Below are 14,836 nucleotides of genomic sequence, written 5' to 3' on the forward strand. Positions count from 1 at the left end.
ACAAAGTAAGATATTATTTCAGTAGATGTAATGTGGTGTGCTGGAGAGAATATATAACGGGACAGGAGTTCTCACCACGGAGGTAACTGGCTGTGTCACCTGAATGGTCACTGTCCTTTTCCAGATCTTAAGAGTCCCACTTTGGGAATATAGTATGTTTTCAGTGCTGGCTTTGCAACCAAGCTGCAGAGTAATTTAAATCCTTCATCAAAAGTTGTCTAAACCTTTCTTGTGTCTCAATTTTACCTTCTGTACAATGTAAATAATAATCACCTCAGGCCAGACAGTGCTGCTGGGGAGGATCCTGTGTGCTAGTGCTTGGGAAGCACCTGAGCCTGGCAACCAGCAGGCACTCAACAGCCATGAGCTCTGATTAGTACAGGACAGAAGCCAGATCCAGCACAGGTCCCCAATCTGGATCCCCAAGTGTGGGCTGGGTTCTGGGGCCTGGTGGGGCTGGCCCACATTGGCCAGGAGCTGAATCTCACTCATGCCTCCCGTCTTCAAGACTGTAAAAGCAGACTTGAGGAGGTTTGTCAGGGCAAAGGACCAGGGAGAGCAGGTGGAAGGAACAGTGATCTTGAGAGATGTAGACTTTGCACCCAAGCCCTCAGAAGTGAATAGAAGCCCCAAGAGAGTTCTCTGAGATAGAGGCACTGAGTTTACCCATGCCAGTGCTGCATTTGAGCCTTCTGTGGGCCACGTCGCTGTGTACCCAGTGTTCTAGCCAGTTCTGCACTTTTGTGTTCTGCCCTGTGACCTCTTCCATGTGCCTTGGAGAAGGACAGGTATGCAAAAGTGGTCAGCACAGGCAGCTCCCAGGGCCTGAGCTCATGTCTGTCATACTCACCTGGCTACCTACCTGGGTCCTCCCTTTGGATCCCACCTTCCCTCTGAGTACTCTAGGCGACATCTCCCCAGTTATCAGGATTCATGCTCAGACCCACTATATCCACAACGGTCTGAAAAAAGTGCAGCTCTATGACTCAGAACCCAGGGTCCAGAAAGCCACCTCTGGGTTCATTGTTTGCCCTCTTTACAGGGAGCTTGGCTTTTGTATAGCAGGTCCTTCCTTCCTTTCTTCCAGTGGCCTCATGGCCCCTAAGCCTCCTCAACACAAAGCTTTATATAGAAGGTGACTCCGCCTGGAGCCACTTTTGACCCCCAAATGACCTACATCCCAGGTAGGTGGCGTGTGTCCTTTTCTCCTTACTGACCTGAGCTGGGACAGGATCCAGAAAGCCTATTCTGTCACTGAACTGGAGAGCCCTGGAGAAGGCCCCAGGTCTGAGCTGCCATGCTTGACCATAGCCATCCCTCCCCCACCCCCAGGGCGCAGCTGGTCCTGCAGAGGTGGATTCTGTACGACAGGCTTCCCTAGCCGATGAAGCGTCCTCTCTCTGGAGGACACTTTCCAACTGCAGAGCTATGATTTATTGGTGGCTCCTCCTCACCAGGGCCCACGGCAGGAGGAGTTCAAAACCCCCAAGAAAAGCCACCCGCTATTGATCCCACGTCAGGCCTCCCGAGCGCTGGCGGGCATTCATCAAGGAGTCGTAGCACAGGACTGCAGCTCGGCCTTTCTTCTTCCTTTCTTCTCCCTCCCAAGTCATCCCCCGGGGCCAGGCCCCCCTTGCCGAGGTCACTCTGAGAGCTTGAGGAGTGCCTGCCAGTCGAGGCCGAGAGAGCCTTTGTCTGAGGTCTCTTTGCTGTAGATCCTTATCAAGGCAATGCCTGGGGGTGGAGCGGGCTGCTCTGGGCCCCAGGCTTCAGAGCAAATCTTTGGAAGTTGGAAAAGTGGAGTTGGAACTTGGAACAAGTAGGGAGAAACCCTTCTGACTACTGTATTTCTGTAGACTCCAGTCGCGCAGTACTCAAAAGAGCTTGCTAACCAAGTGGGCCAGATAGGGGCTTGAGTAGCAGGGGAGCTGGCTCTGAAATTAGCATGTGAAAAGGGCCAGTTTGGGGCTGGAGGCTTCCAGTGAAGGCTGCTGAATGGATGCTTAAAAACAATTTGTTCTTCTAATTATGTAAATCTGCTAGTGAAGAGAGTATTTACGTGAGGGGGGGGAAGGGGGGGGGGTTTACCAGGGAGGAATCTAAAACTGTGGTAGGTTCTCCTGGGCTTCTCCCTAGTTGGGTTCCTGGGAGTACTCTAAGGTGAGGCAGGAAGATGAGCCAGCGGGATGTCTTTATTGAAGTTTTCCAGGTGGTGCCACCAGGTCTCTGTAACTCAGATGCAAACTTGCTCAGTTCCAGTCTGAATTCTGGTTCAACCCTATAAGAGCTCTTTCTGAATTAAGTATGTAGAATACCAACATATGTGAGGTCTCTTAAGAATAATTTAGAAGTCCCCTTTGATGGTTCAGAAGGCACTAAGAATCAGGTTAAAATTGTGAGGAATGGTCATTTTCCAGAACTTCTGGGAGGGCAGACAGAGTTGTTGGTGGTTTTCTGGTTATTTGAGGGCTTAGTTCTTTGATTTTACATAACTGAGAAGCAAGCACTGGCATTGTGTTAGAACCAGATTAACATTAGAAACCAGGTCTTAGAGGCTCCTTGCAGTGTTTTCTTCTGAAATGTAGGCCAAAGTTGCGGCAGTCTGGCTGGGCACGAAATAACCGAGCCTCCACGAGGCACTTGTAGGTTCAAACAGGAACTACTTTATTGCCCGAACTCCACCGGCACTCCCCGAGCACTTCCCGGGAACTCTCTCAGCTCTCTCCCGGGCTCCTCGAGAACTTCAGGAGAACTCCAAAGTAGCAAGAACTCAAAAGTAGGGGGGGGGGGGCCGAGGCAGCAGGAACCGCCCTATTGTGGACAGCAGGGGTCTATATACAACTGAATACACAGCCTGTTTCAATCCAGCATCGTCCAGTCACAGCAATTATACACAGTTTAACTTAATTTTCATTATCTTAATGGCTCGCTGGCATCACCTCTCAACCACTCCTTCTGGCAAAATGCTAGGCGCCATCCCTTCTCGACTGTGGCTCTCAACACAAAGTGTCATGTCCTGTCCTTTTCTAGGCTGAGCAGCATGCTTTGGAGTGAATCAGAGGTCTGGGAGACTTGCAGTAGCAAAGATGGAAGAGTCTTCACCTGGCCTCTTGGGGTCCCAAATCCTTGTGGGGCTGCTTGGAGGGGCAGGGCTCTAATGAATGTCTCAGTAAGTTAATGACTGTCCCAAAGAAGCTTTTATAACCCCAGAGGAGATGAACTGAGCAGGGCCCAGAATTTGTGCAAACTGGAGGGAAGTCCCTCCTTTGGCTGCCCTGGGGTTGGCCCAGCAGGAAGGGGATGCCAATTAATCTCTTGCAGGAAGCTACTTCTTGTCCAAAAGCCAGCAAGTTATGAAGTATGAATTAATTCATTTAACCAGCTCCTCAGAGGGAAAGCCCATGACAACTGCATTTCCAAATGCCATCCCGAAAGTGATATTTCAAGTGGCAGTGGGTGGGATTAGCGCCTGCTAACGATTTATGTCAAACAAGGAGCAAGAACATAATTTCTAGATAAGTGATTTGTCTCAGCCACTTCTAGGGCGGGCAGCAGGACAGACAGGAAGGTTTAAGGCAAATCAGCTGCTCAGGTTGAAAAGGAGGCAAGAACAGGGGAAGCAACCTCAAAGGACGCAAACCGGGTCGGTTCCCAATGCAAGGACAGCAGTTCACAGCCCACTACACAAATTTTAAAGGTGGTCCTGGCAACCTTTCTGTGGGGTCGAATGATGGGGCCCTCGCTTACCTTCCTAATTGTTCGGGGCACTTAGGTAAGCACTCAAAACAACTTTCCCTGGCGAGTGGGCGGGACTGGGATAAGGGGGTTATAAAATAGGTTCCCGCTAAGTGATGGAGGTGGGAGGTGCTGGCAAAAGAGGGAGGGGCTCCGACCCCTAAGGAACCGTCTGAGGGAGTGTGCTTCCAGCCGTGTCTGCGGGCAAGAGAAATGGGCAAGCTGGAGCTGAGAGGCTGGAGGCCTTGCGATAGACTGGCTGGAAGGAAGAGGCCGCGGTCACCACAGGATGCAATGTCAGGAAGGCAGCTCCCGGAGCGGGGCGGGGCCGCGCGCAGAGCCGCCCCCGGTTTCCCTCCTGCCACCAGCTCCTACGCACAGGAACTCCCCGAAGTCGGGGAGCCTGAGAGTACGTGCGCACATTCACCCTGCCCTGGGCCCTGAACTCGGGGAATCCCAAGGGTGACAAGGGCCCCAGTGCTAGGGTTGTAAGGTGCCAGGCTGCCGACCTTCCCCGCCCCCTAGCCCATTCCGAAAATCCTTTAAACCGAGGTTTAATCTGGATACCTCTAGCCTGCCCCGCCCCTGCCCTCCCCTCCCCCGGCCACTAGCCCGGCTCCCTTAGCCCCCGCCCCTCCGTGGACCCTCATTAGCATGACCACTTGGGAGGATTCGCTGAGGGGTGGAAGACGCCCGAAGTCATCCACCGCTAGCGCCTTCCCGGCGGCCCCCTCGGGCGACAGCGCTCCAGGAGCCCCACTCGCACAAGTGTTGCTTGCAATTAATTGCCTAGGCGGGGGAGGGAAGGGGGCCTGGTCGCCGCCCCCGCCCGGAGGCTGGAGCGCCACTCGTCGGGTCGTGCGTTCGCTCGGCGGCGGCGTGCACCAGCACCACCCCTGCGTGCAAGTTTGAAATGTGAGCTGCCTCCGATTCATACTCGCTCGCGCTCTCTCGCAGCAAAGTGGCTGGGCTGGCGGTCTGCGCGCACGAGTGAGTGCGGGCGGCGGGCTGGGGGGGCGGGGGTGCGGACGGCTAGGCTCGCGGGGCGGGGAGGGCGCGCGCGAGCTGGGGCTCCCTGGAGACGCCGAGGCAGGTCTGCTCGCCTTTCATCTTCCTCCCGCGCTCCTCCTCCTCCTCCCTCCCCTCCCCCCGCCGCGGCGCGCTCGGTTCCCCGAGTCCACAGCCCCACGCGGGCGCACGCGGGGTGGGTGGTCACGCCCGCAGGGTCCGGGAGCGCGGCGCAGGGCGCGGGCCGTGGGAAGTTTCGCCGGCGCGCCCCGTGCGCCCCCGCCCCCCGCGCGCCCCCGGCCCATCCCCGTCCCTGGAGGGCTGTCGCTTGTGCCCGGGCGCGCGGCTGGCTGCCTCCACGGCGGCGGCGGCGGCGGCCCCATTAGCGGAGCCTCCGCCTGTGATTGGCTTCGCCCGGGAAGCTGGAGACGGGCGATGAATAATTGATGTGTGCGGTGCGGTAGCCGGACGGCGGCGGCGGTGGCGGGCAGCAGCGAGCGGGAGCGTGGGAGCCGGAGCGCCCTCGGAGTGGGCAGCGCGGAGCGAGCGGGCGCCGGAGCCGCCCGGGCCCCCGCGCCGCCGCTGCCGCCGCCGCCGCCGCCCGGGCGCGGAGCGGGGATGCAGGCGGCGCCCGCTGCCTGCGCGCAGCCTTTGTTCGGCGCCGGCTGAACCCTGCCCGGAGTCGCTCGCCGCGGCCGCGGCAGGCCGGGCCCCAGCCCCCCGCGGGCTCCAGGGCGGGACCGCGGCCGGTGCAACTTCTAGGTAAGTACGGGGCTGGAGGGGTCGGCGGCGGGGCGCCCGCTGGCCGGGCCCCGGCTCCCTCCGGGCGCGGGGGCGAGTGTGCGTGCCTGTGTGTGACAGAGGAGGGCCGGTGCATTGTGGGTAGCGCCGTGTGCTGCATGGTGTCAGCCCGAGGCTTGGCCGCGAGAGTGGCACCAGCGTGCGCCGGGCCCATTTTGTGCACCCACAGAGGTGGAGGTCAGGATGCTCCCTTTGCCCCTTCCCCGAAGGTGAAGTGTTGGCTGTCCAGCAGACATTTTACAAGCTCTGTCCGTCCTCAGTAGGCTCTCGTTGCAAAAATAAGAATCAGATGGGAAGCGAGCGTTGCAGGTAGTGGCTGAGGGTCTTAACTTCAAGCTGCTCCTTTGTCAGAATGCATGCCTGATTCCAAAGCACTAGGAGACCTCCATGGGCGCTGATGAAGCCACCATTGCGGCAGGGCGCCCTTCCCAGAGGTGGTGGGTGCACTTCTGACAAGTGTTTGCTGGGAAGCCAGCTGTCGAGGAGGAGGGAGATGGGTCTGCATTAGAGTGAAGGAAGGGGCCTTCCAGGGGTGCCTGACATTAGGCTGTGAGGATCTTGCACCAGATTTTGGAGAGCAGGTTTCTCAGAATACTGCCAGGGTTAAGTAAGGAGCAGCTGCTGGAGGTCCCCAGAATGTAGCTTTGGGATTGGTGTCCCAGGCATCAATTAGATCCCAATTCCTGAGTCTAACTGGAAGCCAGCTGGGGGAGACTAGGAGAGGACAGGTGGCAACTCCTTAGATGGGCTCCAGGAGAGCATCATTCTTACAGTGGGGGCCCAGGTGCCCTGCCCTTGACCATCAGGCAGGACTGCCATATGGGCACTAGGCATGGCTGATGGCTCTTCCAACAGGAAGGGTTTGTGAAGCAGCTGGCAAGGATTTGGTGCCAGAGTGCTTTTCAATGGCCCATCCTTGAGAGTGGGCCAGAAATCAGGCCAAGGAGATAGAGTGATCAAGGCTGTGTCACCCGGAAATCAGGGAAACCCCAACCCCAGATAGTGTGTAGGAACTTAGGCTCCTCCAAATCTGGGACTCTGGACCTGAAGCTCATTTCCCATATACCACAGAGTGAAAAGCCTCCGTCCCAAAGTGGGTGGGTGGGTTGGGCTGGTGAATCTTGGGGTTTGTATGGCTACTAGTAAGCCTGTTTCCCTTTTTTATGTGTTAGTGAGGCAGTGACTACTCTGTAACTAGCTGGATTCAAGTCCCTTCTATGCTATTTTTACCCTGAACTTCCTTAGTGAGAAACCACCAAACAGCAATGCTTTGGTGAGAATCTGGGTCTTTACCGGAAACAGCAGCCTACACAGAGTTTGAGACTTGCTTCCTAACACTATCTCTGCGCCCCTGCATGGTCCTCCCTTTGCCCAGAGCCCTTTCACCTCTCTCTTTCTTGCGTCTTGAGTTCCCATCCGTCTTGTGCATTCAAGCACTTGTGATCCCCAGTTTCAGGTGGAAAAACCAATGTGTCCGAGACCACCCAGTAGGGGATGGAGGCAACTGAGCCTAGCTCCTGCTGGAGCAAGACTTTGAAGGCAGGGACTGCATGTTACTTGTGGCTGTATTCTCCAGCATCAGCTATGGTGCCTGGCAGATAGTGGGTTCCCAGTGCCTGCTGAGTGATTGCTTGAGCAGAAAGCTGGTCAGATGCTGTTTCCCTGTGCAGGTGAGAGGCTGGCGGAGAGATTGAAAGAGCACTTCTAAATCTTTAGCAGCATTGCTTGAGAATCTACTGAGCACCCAGCTCATGCTCAGTTCCTGGGAACGCTAAGATTAGTTCCTAGTCTGGGGTCAGTCAGTCGGAATGAGAGACACTACCACAGGTTTTTAGCCAGAGATCTGCATGGGGACCCCCTGAATGGCTCTTTCTGGTCCACATACCAGGGAGCAAGAGATGATAGAGCTGGGTTGAAGACTACTGTCCAGTATGGTAGCCACTAGCCACATGTGGCTGCTTATAAATTTAATCCAGAGTAAGAGTTTGGTTTCTTATTGGTACTAGCCACACTTCAATGCTCAACAGCCACATGAGGCTTGGGGCTACCTTATTGGGCAGCTCAGATTATAGGACAGTTCAACAAAGGCAGAAAGTTGTATGGGACAGCCCTGGCCTAGGAGGGTGGAGATTTGGATAGATGTCAGCTGAGGACACTAGCCCAGAGTCTGTGGGTGTGACAGTGCAGGGCCAGTCAGATAGATAGAGGCTTTTTGTGTTCTTAGCCTTTCCTGTCAAGCCTCCCTAGGAGGGGAGCCTAGACCAGCCAGGTGCTCACATGTAACAGAGGAGAAAGCTGAGGTTCTGTTTTGCCTGACGTCACCTAGTGAGGGAGTGATATGAGCCCCAGGTCTCTGACCCCTCCTCAGCCAGTGCTTCACCATCCAGCAGAGGTCAGCCAGGGGGCATAGGTGGGCAGCGGTCCCAGGCACATCCTCAGACCTCCCTGAGGACCATCTTGGTGCCGGTAGGCGTCAGTGTCTGTGAAGTCATCCATCGATCGGGCGGGAGAGCCAGCTTGGCCCTGTCCTCAGGAACAGATAGTTCTGTGCTGGCAGCGCTGAGAGGGTGAGGCACTCTGGGCAAGGAGGTGTTTACCTTGCTGGATGTGGCTTTGGTCCCTCGGGAGAGGCTAGCTCCTTGTCAGTAGCCTGGTTGCTCAGAGCTTCCCCAGACAGAGGGGTACAGGTCAGAACCCAAAGAGGGGAAAGGCTTCTGGACATTTGACAAATGGTACCAGTTACCCCCTGCTCTCACTCTGCCAGGAGCTGACCGCCCCTTGCATTATGGGGTATCTGCTGGGCCATGCTTGCTTTTGTGCTTCCCAGAAGGCTCAGCTGCTGAGGAAACTCTCCCAGGGCTTGCCAAGCAGCCACAGCCTCACAAGGGAGCCTGCTTGGGGAAAAACAAGGCCCCTATCCTTGGAGCACACCCTCTTCCCCTGGGTGCACCTGGGCAGCACCCACAGGCAGAGAAGGACAGCCAACTGCTGTCCAGAGGGGTGAAGGGACTTGCTGCCCCAAGGTCACATGGCTTGGCAGACCTGGGATGAAGCAAAGACCCTTGCACAGTCGACTGCAAATCCCAGTCCACCATTGTGAGCCTGAGGATTATGATTTAACTGGCCCCTTCTTCTCTGGTCCTTGCTCCAATAGGTGAGTTTAGTTTATCTGAGGCCTTGTCCCTATGTCCTGTACAGCCCACTTCACTGCACTCCTGCTCCTGTGCCTTGAGGTGGCTGGAGGGGTGGCGGTCTGTAATGGACCCTAGCACACCAGAAAATGGGATCTTCAAGGCCCTTCCAAGGCAGCTTGAGACATAAGAGGTCCTTTGTCCACATTTCCAGGTTTCCAGTCCTCTTAAATTAGGACGTGGAGAGGGGATGGTTAGGGCCCCTGCAGACTGCACCCTTCCCCAGAGCCAGGGAGAACCACCTAGGGATGCCTAGGGCTCTTGTTCCACAGTCTCATGAGCCATAGCCACAGGTCCTTAAAAAGTGACTCAGAGGCCAAACCCTGCTTCCCCCAGAGCAGGAGGACCTTGGTCTACTGCCTCCTACCCAGGTAGGCTTAGGAAGTGCAGGCCCATTTTCTCTCTCCGTAGTCCCAGCTATGGTCCTGACTTCTGCTTGAGCTCTGGAGACTTCTTCAGGGCCTTCTCTGAGCCTCTGCAGCCCTGCTGGGGTTCTTCTGCTTCTCCCCACCCACAACACAGGGTGAGGCCAGGGCAGTAGTGGGTGATTGATGTGTGTTTGGTGAAAAGGTGTTTAGCCAGGAGAACCCTGTTCTCTGAGGCTGAGGCTCCAGAATCACCTTGGAGACTCGGTAGTTCTAGGGTGGGGCCTTCCTCTGTGATTGGCATTGGCTTTGCAAAGTTCCCCCCACAGAATTCTGATGCTGTTCGGGGAAACACAGCTCCTCAGCCCTGCCCTCAAGTGATAATATCTATGATGTGGTGCCGAATTAGTGTGTGACCTTTGGCAAGTCACATCCCCTGGGGGGAACCCGAGTGTTCTCATCTCTGTCCTGAGGATGTTGCTGTCTCATCTCTTTGTATCCTGTCTGAAAGACAGTCTCCACTCCAGGATTTCAACCACTAGCCCCCAACAGGGCATGTGAGACAGGTGGGGAGAAGGAGGAAGGAAGCTGGGTCCTGCCCAAGGGGCCATTGGCATTTAAGGGGTGCAGTAGAGAGAGGTCTTGGTTTATGTCCAAAAAGCGGTAGAAGGAAAAGGAGGAAATGGTGACTTTAGGGCCTAGGGCTGGAGCAGCCCCAAACTCTTCCTAGAAGTGTGTGGGAGGGGCTTGAGCGGAATGAATGTCAGGTGGCAAGACAGTAGGACAGGGGCTCCAGATCTAGGAGAGGTGTGGAACTTGAGGAGAAGCAGGGATGGGTGGGCAGAACCTCCTCTAGAGGTTAAGTCGGGCCACTGCTGAAACTCCAGTCCAGAGCACAGGTTTTATCTCCAGAGCATCAGGGAGCCATTGAAGGCTTTGGAGCCACAGAGGCCCCTGGGACTCCTGTGGCTCCAGGAGCAGGGCCGCAGCTGAGTTGCAGGCAGGAATCTGTGCGTGGAAGCGAGGAGGTCAGGATCCTGCTGCAGAACGGAAAGTCTGTTGTCACAGGGTTCCTGATGTGCAGTTGCCTGTGGTGGGGGATAGGGACGGTTGGCTCTGCCTTCAGTGGTGGAGCTCTGGGAACTTGATGGAACTTGTCCCACCCACCCCCCACCAGTGTAGCCTCTGGGGAAAAAAAAAGAGTTGTACCTGTTTGTGAACTAACTGTCCCTCAGGGGTTCTAGCCAGGCCCCAGAGGTTGACATTGATGTGGGCCTTTCCCCAGGGCTGGGGCTGGGGAAACAGCTTCTGGGCTTTCTGTTCTCACATTCTCTCTGTGCCCCAGTATTTAATCTCTGCCCCCTTGGACAAAGCCTGAAGTGACGGGTGATCTATAGGGACCCTTGCTGCCTCCCAAGAGTTTGTAATCGGATTGATAGAGGAGAAATTGTAACTTGGTCTGTTTCAGCTCCTAGGTGTGGGAGGGAGGACTGGGAAGAACTGGAGAGGGGATTTCAGCAAGGAAGGGAAAAGCAGCCCCAGGAATGAATGAATGAAAAGAGGCCTTCCTTCCTTCCTTCCTTCCTTTCTGAGGAGGTAACACACATGTTCTTGGTATACAGTGTAACATTCCGCACCTCTATACAATGTGTACTCATCAGATGGGGGAGGAGGCCTTGTATCTCCTCTCAGTTCTACTATGTTTCAGCCCAGCTCAAATGCTACCACCCAGAAGCCTTCCCCAGTCTCCACCTCCAGCACACATGGGCACTCTCCCTGAGTGTCCTTAAGCCCCTTTGTACATCCCACAACAAGACGCTGGTATGTCTTATGTGATCACTTGCCCACCAGGTGTCAGCCCTGTTAGTCTGTGAGTCCAGGAACAGGCCAGCCATGACATACCTCAATGCCACGTGCTGCATAAACGTCTGATAAATGACCAGCACAGCGCCTAGGTGGGTTGTGGCAAAGGCATTCTCACCCAGGAAAGCAATGAGAGGCCGCCCAGCTCTGGGTCCCAAGTTAGCCATGTGATATAAGGGAGTGCTTCCTTTCTTCGTGTCCCCATCTTTAAAGAGCAGCCCTGGATTTTATCCAGTACAACAACCACTCGCTACATGTGGCTGTGGAGCTATACCTTAGGTAAAATCAAATTGTTTTCAATTCCTTGGTTACAGTAGCCAGTTCCAAGTTCTTGGCAACCCCCCAGGACTAGTGGCCAGTATACTGAATGGTGTCACTAGTGACCACTCCATCAGGCAGGAGGCTTTTGAACAGTGCTGTGTGTGTCTGAGAGCCTCAGAGGCTTTCACAGCTGTCACCTGTGATTCAATGGGAGGCAGGAGCCTTAGGGGGCCTGAGACACCAAGGACCCGCCTGCCTCCCTATCAGCAGCTCCCATGGCTGCTTCTACCCACCCCACCCACCCCCTCACCAGGACAGGACCCGGCAACTCCTCCTTGCCCCAACCCCCCAGGGCTCTTAAAATGGAGCCATTCAGAGTCCTACCAAGACAGTGTCAGAGAGTAATTATGAAACCCACATCTGTTGTTTCCTGGGTGACTTTGGGGTAGTCACTTAACTTCTCCAAGCCTCTGTTTCCTAATTAATGAAAGAGCTGCCGTACCTAGCTGGCTGTGTTGCTGTGGGGTGTTAGTGACATGGGGCTTGGTGGCTGGCATGTGGTACTTGCTCAGTGAGTGGCAGCTTTTATTATTTACCACTCGTTGGGTTGACAATTCTGTCATTTAGCTCCAAAACAGCTGCCTTTTGGTCTCTTGGTTCCCAAGCCCGAGAGCCTTGGTGCTCTCTTGACCCGGCTTCCCCACGGCCCCCGCTGGGCCTCCGTTCCTCATCTGGCCTGTTCCTGCCTGTCTTCACGTTGTATATTGTAACCAGAGATTTTGCCAGGACCCGGGGAGGTGCTTGTTCCTCCCTCCTAAGTGATAGCTGTCAGGGGAGATCCTGAGAAGGAGGAGGGAGAGGGGCTCAAATCTGCCTCTTGTGCTCAGCTGTAGGACTGTCCCCACCAGTGGCTGTCTGAGGGGACCCAGTGCATGTCCTAGCTCTGGAGGAGGTGCTTGAGGGCCAGCACCCATGCACCCTCTTTCATTTCCCTCAGGGGGAAACAACCCTGGATGCCTGCAGCCCTCTGGAGCTTCCCCTCTGAGGTCCACCTGTGGTTTGTTGGGCCTGGGCACTCCCTGAGTTCTGGGCACAGGGTCTATGAGCCCAGTCATGCTGTGGTAGTTCTTAGGGGGTCCCTGCAGCCCTACAAAGGGTGGGCTTACAGGAGGGAGACCCATAGCACCAAGCCTGGCTTCCATCTGCTCCAAGGCCACCGGGAGAGGACCTGGTTGAAAACAAGTTCTGGGAGTTGGAGGTCCTGGGCCAGTAAACTGCTTCCTCACACCCCAAGCCCTGGCCTCTGCTGAGCTTTTGGTGCTGGGCGGGGTTCCAAGAGGCAGAACAGCCAGCCTTGGGGAGCAAGGTAGCAGCACGCTCCCAGGGAACAGATTGCACAGCAAGAAGACAGGCTGCTGCAGAGGGCAGAGGGTGCTTCCTGGGCATTTGTCGCCCTGGGGAGAGGCGAGGTGAGACTGGGCATTCTGGGGCAGGCTTCCTCTGGAGTGCTATGGCAGTAGGTTCCAGATGGGGAGGGCATGGCTCCCCGCAGTGGGGACTGGAGGCCCTTAACCCTCAGAGTCCCCCACCTGAGACTTGCTCACTGGCACCTCGTCCCTGCTCGCTCATGCACTTCACACACTGGGGCCTCGAACGCTCTCTAGGCTTCAATTTCCTCATTTGTAGAATGGAGCCATAGGGCTATGAGAGGATTACACAGCCCCTTCCAGCCAGAGCCTCGAGCATGGTCCTAGGACCTAGGCTCCTTGCTCATGTGCAAGGCCTGCTCCTCTGGGGGCACATCTTCCTCCTCCTTCCCAGCAGGGGCCTCTTACTCACCCACTACAGCCCCAGCCCACCTGCACAGCCCTCCTGTGTGCACCTATGTGGCAGTGCCTTCCCTGTAGCACAATCCAAATTGGTGGCAGATGCAGAATGCCCAGCTTCCCATGAGCCTGAGAGATCTTGGTACACACCATGCCCTGCCTGTCTCCACCTGCCCTGGAGCCTCTGGGGCTTTTGGTCAGGAGCTCAGAACTCACTCAGTATTTGCTGAGAAAAGACCTGTGGCTTCTCTGCAGGGTGTTGGGGACTGCCCATGTCATGCACAGGTGTGTCTTTTTTTGTTGTTGTTTGACAATGACTGTCCACCAAAGCTCCAGGACAGTCCCAGGGATACCCTAGTAGGAGGACAAAACCATCAACCTAGGGTTTCAGGGCAGTAGCACCCAAAGCAGAGAAACTCCGTACCCTAACCCCCTGGATCCAGTGCAGTCTTGACCACTGGAACTAGTTTCTAGTGACTTCTGAGAGACCAATGCGGGTGGGAAGGAAGTTTCCAAAGGTCATGTCAGGACAGGGGAAGAGCAAGAGCCCAGCACTCCTTTCCTTGTGAGCACAGTCTCCGGCTCCTTCCATCCAGGCCAGATTTGACCCTTGAAATGAAGGCATTGCCTCCTCCCTGTGCACCTGACCTTCCTGGTGCCACTGCCACCCAATGGTCCCAGTGGGCAGCAAGCAAGCCAGTAGGACTTCCGGGGAACCATCACTTCCAGGCCTCCCTCTTGAGCAGGCACCCCCTGGTGAGCAGAGTTTCCTGCAGCCCACTCTCGGCCTGAGAATTAAGCCTCTCCAGCATCAGATCCATCAGGGGCCCATAATCCTCTGAGCTTTGTACAGTGTTGCACTTTCTCTAGAAATACCTTCGGTGACCTGGATAAAATTCTCCTCAGGTAACAGCCCCTGGGATGGAGGTTTCCGCTCTAGGGTTTCTTCCCAGGATGTGGGGTTCCCCCAATGGTGTCCCCTGGGCTTTTACCCAAATCAAACCAGCCTTTGGTAAGGCCTGGCCCAGACCACCCTCCCTGGGCTTTCCTAGGCTCCTGGAGCCCCTGGTCCTGGGTCTGTGTCCTGAAGCCTTGCTATCACCCACCCAGGGGTCTTGATCTTGGGATTTCTCTCTCACTGGGCAGCATGTTCAGGTTCCTCTTCTGTAGAATGAGACATCCCCACCCACAGACCTGTTGTCATAGCCGGAGCCACCAAGTAACTGGCTCGCGCTGGGCAGGCATGTGTGCAGGCATCCCGCTGAGGACACTGGGTGTGTACCTCTCCTGCTTGTGCTTGTATTAATGGACACACCTGAGACACCCACCATGTACCCTGTATCATCACTGCAGCACTCAGTACCACCCTGGGCTTGTGCGGAAAGATGGTATTTCCAGTTCATAGCTGAAGCTCATTCAGGTTTTGCACGTTTAGTGTCCAGGTCTGCAATGCGTGTGTGCTAATGTGTTTTTGAATGAGTGAATGAACAAAAAGAGCAGGCTTTGGGTGGGGCCTCTACCCCCCTGGGAACTTAAATCCCAGAATGAAGGCATCAGGACTGGAAGGTGCCGGTGTACAGGGCCACATGCACATCTCGGAGTGATATGGGGGTCAGCCTTTCAAAGGGAATGTGTGCTGGTGAAGAAAAGCGTAAGATGGAACATTTGCAAATATGACATGGGTTTTGCATTTGTGTGCATGCATCACGTACACATGCAGGGAGACGTGGGTGTGTCTGTGTCAACATGTGAAGGGTGTTTCCAAGCTGAATCTTGGTTGGATGAG

General features: G+C 55.5%; 1 protein-coding gene across 6 annotated transcripts in view; it reads left to right on the forward strand.

The window, feature by feature from the left end:
- Zmiz1 (zinc finger MIZ-type containing 1) overlaps positions 1-14,836 on the forward strand; it is a 220,742-nt gene that overhangs the window by 150,373 nt on the left and 55,533 nt on the right. The window contains exon 1 of one of the 6 annotated variants that reach the window (XM_076835135.1): positions 4,666-4,725. The exons of 4 other annotated variants lie outside the window; for them this stretch is intronic. The gene's annotated coding sequence lies outside the window, so the exon portion shown is untranslated. Of the gene's footprint in view, positions 1-4,665; positions 4,726-5,481; positions 5,506-14,836 lie in introns of those variants that run through there. One more of the 6 variants, XM_076835136.1, reaches the window with a different exon arrangement.

Source organism: Callospermophilus lateralis, chromosome 15 (assembly GCF_048772815.1).
Source record: "Callospermophilus lateralis isolate mCalLat2 chromosome 15, mCalLat2.hap1, whole genome shotgun sequence".
NCBI classification, from domain to species: Eukaryota; Metazoa; Chordata; class Mammalia; order Rodentia; family Sciuridae; genus Callospermophilus; species Callospermophilus lateralis.